Source organism: Mus musculus, chromosome 13, assembly GCF_000001635.26.
Source record: "Mus musculus strain C57BL/6J chromosome 13, GRCm38.p6 C57BL/6J".
Taxonomy (NCBI): domain Eukaryota; kingdom Metazoa; phylum Chordata; class Mammalia; order Rodentia; family Muridae; genus Mus; species Mus musculus.
Genome location: NC_000079.6, coordinates 59,411,847 through 59,417,775, shown reverse-complemented (window position 1 = coordinate 59,417,775; position 5,929 = coordinate 59,411,847). Strand labels below are relative to the sequence as shown.

The 5,929-nt window shown below is 45.9% G+C and overlaps 1 long non-coding RNA gene across 3 annotated transcripts; it reads left to right on the top strand.

Annotated features, from left to right (window-relative positions):
• The first annotated feature begins 496 nt into the window (after positions 1-496).
• On the top strand, positions 497-5,538 carry Gm34788. Of its 3 annotated transcripts, none has more exons than XR_873544.1 (3): positions 497-729; positions 854-4,121; positions 4,460-5,538. It is a non-coding gene; the product is annotated as a predicted gene, 34788 (long non-coding RNA). The 3 variants fall into 3 exon arrangements; XR_001780973.1 differs by lacking the exon at positions 4,460-5,538 and having other exon boundaries at positions 854-2,234; positions 3,181-3,797; XR_001780972.1 differs by lacking the exon at positions 4,460-5,538 and having other exon boundaries at positions 854-2,476; positions 3,181-3,797.
• Positions 5,539-5,929: the final 391 nt, after the last annotated feature.

Below are 5,929 nucleotides of genomic sequence, written 5' to 3'. Positions count from 1 at the left end.
TGTCTGTTGTGGGATGTTCATGCACACACATGCAGAGAAGTTAAAAAACAAACCACAAAATTAGAGGATTATTATTGTTGTTGTTGTTATTATTATTTGTGGGATATGATGGTTTGTATACGCTTGCCCCAGGGAGTGGCACTATTATAAGGTGTGGCCCTGTTGGAGTAGGTGTGGCCTTCTTGGAGTAGGTGTGTCACTGTGGGCTTTAAGACTAGCTGCCTGGAAGCCAGTCTTCTGCTTAGCAGCCTTCAGATGAAGATGTAGAAGTCTCAGCTCCTCTTGCACCATGCCTGCCTGGATGCTGCCATGCTCCCATCTTGATGATACTGGACTAAAGCTCTGAACCTGTAAGCCAGCCCCAGTTAAATGTTGTCCTTATAAGAGTTGCCTTGGTCATGGTGTCTGCTCACAACAGTAAAATCCTAACTAAAACAAAGGAGAAATGCTTTGAACAGGAAACACACACACACACACACACACACACACAGAGAGAGAGAGAGAGAGAGAGAGAGAAACGCAAGGTGGAGTCACTTTCAGGACCTGGATCTGTAGATCTGTGGGTCTGGAACAATCAGTGGATACTCCAGGAACGAAGATCCCAAAGCGTGAGCTGTCCAGGATTGTAAGGAAGGAGGGGATATTGCTGCGCAGATACAAGATCTGCACTTGATGATTTGTGTGGACGCTTATCCACCAGATGTCAGCCGAGTGTCTCGTTTGAACAAGGTGAGTCTATGAGAGGCAGTCCCCCGATTGGCTCCAGAATAGGGTGCTTTGAAATTATCTTCACAAAGGATCTGCATGAGCTGGCGGTCTCTGAATTTCTGCCTTCCGCCACTGCCACTTACAGTTCAAAATATCGTCTTACATCTGAGAAAGAGGAGGAAAGGAGAGTCTATTCCCAAGCATCCTACCCCTCGAGGGACTCCACATCCCCAACCGGTACAAGCAGAAGAAGTGGAGTGAGTCACTGGTCATGCATTCTGTTATCATCCATGTTTGCATCTGTTTTTCTTGCAAGCCTCCACTTCCCCTCTAAATCAGTCATTTATATCCTCATCTAAATTATGTAAAAACACTGTTGTAAGTTAAAGACTGCTTGCAAGAGCAAAAGCCAGCTTCACCTACGCACCCTGCTCTCGATTCTATTTCTTGGATGGGCCATGCTCATTTCTTGTCATATGTGTTTGAGTACACTAGCCAGGGTTAGTGGTGCTTGCTGCTGTAACCAAAAACATCCGAATAATGGCAGCCCAGTGGCAGGGTCTTGGTTCTCCTCAGAGAAGGCCTGCAGGAAGAGAGTGGTTGCTGGCCACTCATGTGGGGACTCAGTCATGCTTCTGTTGATGTTCTGTGTACTATCTTCATCCCGGGCTTTCAAGTCTTCTCTGGAAGAAGAGGAAACGGGGTTGGTGTGCTGAAATGTGGGAGAGGCTTTATGCTGGAGCAAGATGCACTCTCAGTTCTCTCAGCTCTCACAGACCGCAAGAAAGAGCCCAGCACAAAAGGGCAGGCTATTGCGGAGAACTAGGAGCATGGAGTTTAGCTGAGGTCCCAAGAAGGGCCAGAGAAGCACAGCGCATTGCCCTTACCACTGTGGGACTGAAGACCTGGGATATCTTTCACAAGGCATTTGAAGAGCCAAATGTCAGATAAGTAGATCTGCAGACCCTGTGTGCTGAAGCCGTGGGTTCTAGACATCCCCTGGAGGGTTTCCTAATGTGTTAGCTGTCATGCTTCCCCAGGTCTCAGCAGGCAAGCGGCCTCTGGCTAAGTGCCACTAAACCTCTCCTAAGATGTTCTTTTCTTAGATCTGGGTCTGAGTGAGTGGGACCCCATCCTCTAGTAACGTCACCATTACTGCCAAAGGGAGGGCTGGGGCGGGGGAAAGAGCAGATGGATCTCCTGTGCCCATCCCTGCTCCGGCCTGACCGCTGCTGTGCTCACCCCCTCCCTGCCTGACCGCTGCTCTTTCACCACATTTTTTAAAACATCCCTCTGAGTGTCAGGCACCAGAGGCACCTTGGGAGCCTCGCTGGGCTGCAGCGCAGGGAGCATCGCTGGGCAGCCGGCACGCGCTAACTGGATATGCTCAGGTCTGTCTGGATCGCCTCTGAAACATTACTAACTTCAGATCTTGATTTTTTTCCTTAGAAGTGAAGCCAAGTTATGAAGCCAGCATTCCTGTCAATCCTAATCCCCGACTCCATCTTCATCCATGGATTGTCCAAGTATATTCTAATTTTCAACCCAATATGTAATTAATGTTCACAGTGATTAGTAATTGTAGAGCAGACAAGAATTGCCCAGGCAGTAGTACCTGAGGGATTTGGAGCTCAATTTTTAGGGAAATGGCCTCACTGGATGCCCTTCTGCATCATCTAACTACATGTGACCATGAAGAAAGGTCCCTTCTACTCATAAGCCCACACTGATGTACTACAATCACTGGAGGCTAAGCCTATGTGTTAAGGTACCCTCTGCTCTTAAAATAAGAGTTGAGCTCTTTGTCCTTTTATTCTGTTTATAAACACAGTAACTAACAGACTGTAAAAATAATGCAGGCACAGAATAGCATAAAGATAACAAAAGCCGCCTTTCTACAGTATGGAACTCTTACAAGAAATGTACACAAAATGCAGGTGTGCCCCGAAGCACGTGGCAGAGACTCACAGGCTACAAAACAGAAAGCGCACGGAGCCCTTGACAAGATCACACCCCACCCTTACCCAGGGCTATGATGGTTTTCTCTGAAACGTTCCATTTTTAGTGTATGTGCTCCTGGAAAAAAATTAACTCAAAAACTATGAAGACGGCTTTCTGTGTTAACAAAGAAATTATAGTTCCTCGAATATGTCATTAATTTTTCATGCCTCATTATTTGTGATATTAAAGAAGGAAGGAATGGTCAGAGGGAGGTTAAACAGCTCCTGGTTGAGCCACCATGCCCTACCTCCATGGTATATGTCATCAGTTTCTTTAAAATACTTTTATTGTTATATATTCATTGTATATAGACCTGGGATCATAGAGACATAATTGGCTTTTGGGTGATTTGACATCTCCGACTATCTGAAATGAGCACGCCAGTATATTAGTCTGTTTTTATTATAATGATCAAATACCAGGGGCTGGATGCTTTGTGACAAGGTTTGTTTGTGTCTCTGGTGATTCAAGGACACGGTGGTGGCACTGGCTGGATCCTTGTGAGGATTGCATGACACCTCAATGGTGGGAGCAGATAGCAAGGAGGAGAAATGATGAGGTAAGGCTGGAAGCTGGATGTGAGCCGGTGAGACCGGAAGCTGGATATGAGATGGTGAGACCGGAAGCTGCATGCGGTCAGGTAGGGGAGCAGGATTGCCCTCTATTGTGGTAAGAGCCACTTACGGTCCCCTCCCCCCACCAGTGCTACTTCCCATTGTATTCCATGTCCTACACATGATCTTTGACAAGATCCTAGGGCTTGTCAAACCACCAGTACCCAACATATGAGCCCTTGGGGAGGATGCTCAGATCCTATCCAAACCACGGCCCGTGCTCTCCACTTGCATCTCGCTCTTGGAACAGCAGCCCTTCTCTTCAGCCCCTTCAGCCATCTCATTCCTTCAATCTCCTTTACTGTCTGCTTGTTTCCTTGAGAGCTCACATTGCAGCTCACTCTTCCAGGGACCAGAGTCTTCCCCGGCGATGCTAAATTTGGACTCTACTGCTCTGCCTTCGTATCTCTGTGAATAAGTCGTGTGATTTTTTTTTGTCTCAATCTTTCAAAAGGCTTTGCAATAATGATTCAACTCAGTGTATGTGGTATCAATGGAGCATACAAACTCACCATGGAGTTCACGCGTGTCCAAGCAATTAGGAGGCTAACCACCCTGTGAAAAACACATATCCCAGAGGCAACGAAATTAGCATCTAGGCGGCAGCATCTTTATAATGAAGATTTAATCTGATCTTTTCGAAGACGATATAAGCAGTCTGCACACTTCTTAAGGAAGTACCAGTGTTCCTTTATAAGATGGCTGCAAATCTGTTCTAAAATAGTGTCTGCTACTTCAGTTAAAGTTCAAGGAAAATTGTCCTTAAAAAGAAAACAAATTGAATACCATAAGATACAGGTAATTTATTAGACTTAAAAAAAATCTCATTATTTTTTTTTTTTAAAAAGTGTGGAGATGGGTACTTGGCCTGTGTATGTCTGCGCACCATGTGTATAGTCCCTGCTGAGCCAGAGGAGAACATGGCTCCTCTGGAACTGGAGTTAGAGATGGTTGTGAGCTGCCACATGGGTGTTGGGAATAGAATCTGGGTCGTCTGCAAACACGGCCAGCACTTTCAACTGCTTAGTTATCTCTCCGGCCCCCTTCTGATTCTTAATTGCTATATAGTTGCAACATAATAAAAGAATTCTATCTGTCATGAGTATTGACAAAGCTGTAACATGGCTTGAACACAGATACCTAAGACATCACAGGAAGAAGTCAGTTTTGACTTAAGGAGTCCTGACTGGAAGAGGCAACCTTCTAGTGAACTGTTCCTCTGGGCAGTGTTGGGCCTTATTCGTCTGGATACTGAGGCCTAGTGGGGAAGCCTGAGTCTTTGCTCGAGTTTAGAGACCTGTCTTGTTCACTTCCATACTGGAGTGGCTCAGCACAACCTACTTAAGCCTGCCTTTGCCTAGCTACCACTGATGTAGAATAACTTTATTGGCCCTGTCAGTCACCCCATACCCTCCATCACCCTTCCCCGGCCCCTACCTCATCTCACCTCACCAAAAATCCCCACCTCCTTCCTCAACCCTATATAAACAAAAGACTGATGCAATAAAATGAGTTCCTGCTTTGATAGACTCCCAGCCCCTGGCATGTTTGTTTTGGGCCACTCAGCCTTGGAGGGACTAGGCTAGACTGGGTTCTCTCCTCTCACCTGGACTCGCTAGCAGATAGCTGACAGGGCTGGACATAGGGCTCAGTGGGAGAGTGCTAATCTAGTATGATAAAACTTTGAGTACAGCTTTCATCAACACGTGTACATGCATGCACATACGCACACATTCACACACACATTCACACACATGCATGCATACATTCACACATTTGCATACACGTGTGTGCATACACATTACAAAGAAACATGTTAGGTCAGATAAGCAATTTAAAGTTGGAGACATGCTAAACACATGACTACAAACATACATTGCATCTCAATGTGTTTTAGGTAGAGGCTTCTCCTCCAGCCTATAGAATAATACACACACGGACAGTACCATTATCTTACCTTAGTATTCGGCTGGTTTTGAAAAGCAATAAACACCAGTCCTGTATTTTACCTTTTGTGAGAGTTTGGATGAATATGGCCCCATAGGTCTGTAGGGAGTAGCACCATTAGGAGGTATGGTGCTGTTGGTGTTGGTGTGGCCTTGTTGGAGGAAATGTGTCACTTGGGGTAGGCTTCGAGGGTTAAGGAGCTCAAGCCAGGCCCAGTGACTGACTGTCTTTTGCTGCTGCCTATGGATCCAGATGTAGAACTCTCAGCTACCTCTCCAGCACCATGTCTGCCTGTGTACCACCATGCTTCTGACCATGACCGTAATAGACTAAACCTCTGAACCATAAGCCAACCTCAGTTAAGTATTTTCCTTTATAAGAGTTGACATGGTTATGGTGTCTATTCACCGCAATGAACCCCTAACTAAGCCACCTTTCAAGAAAAGGCATTTCTACAACTATTTATGTGCAGACAAGCCCAGACACAATCAACTAGCTTTCTTTCTTCTTAACAGTCTTTTCCCTAGAGCTTCTGAAATCTTTGCATTTAAAAACCAGTTAACCAAGACAGGAGAGAGAAGCCCATGGAAACTACCCAGTGTCTTAAACGCGTTCTCGCGACCGGCCAGGAAGAACGCAGCAAACCAGAATCTTCTGCG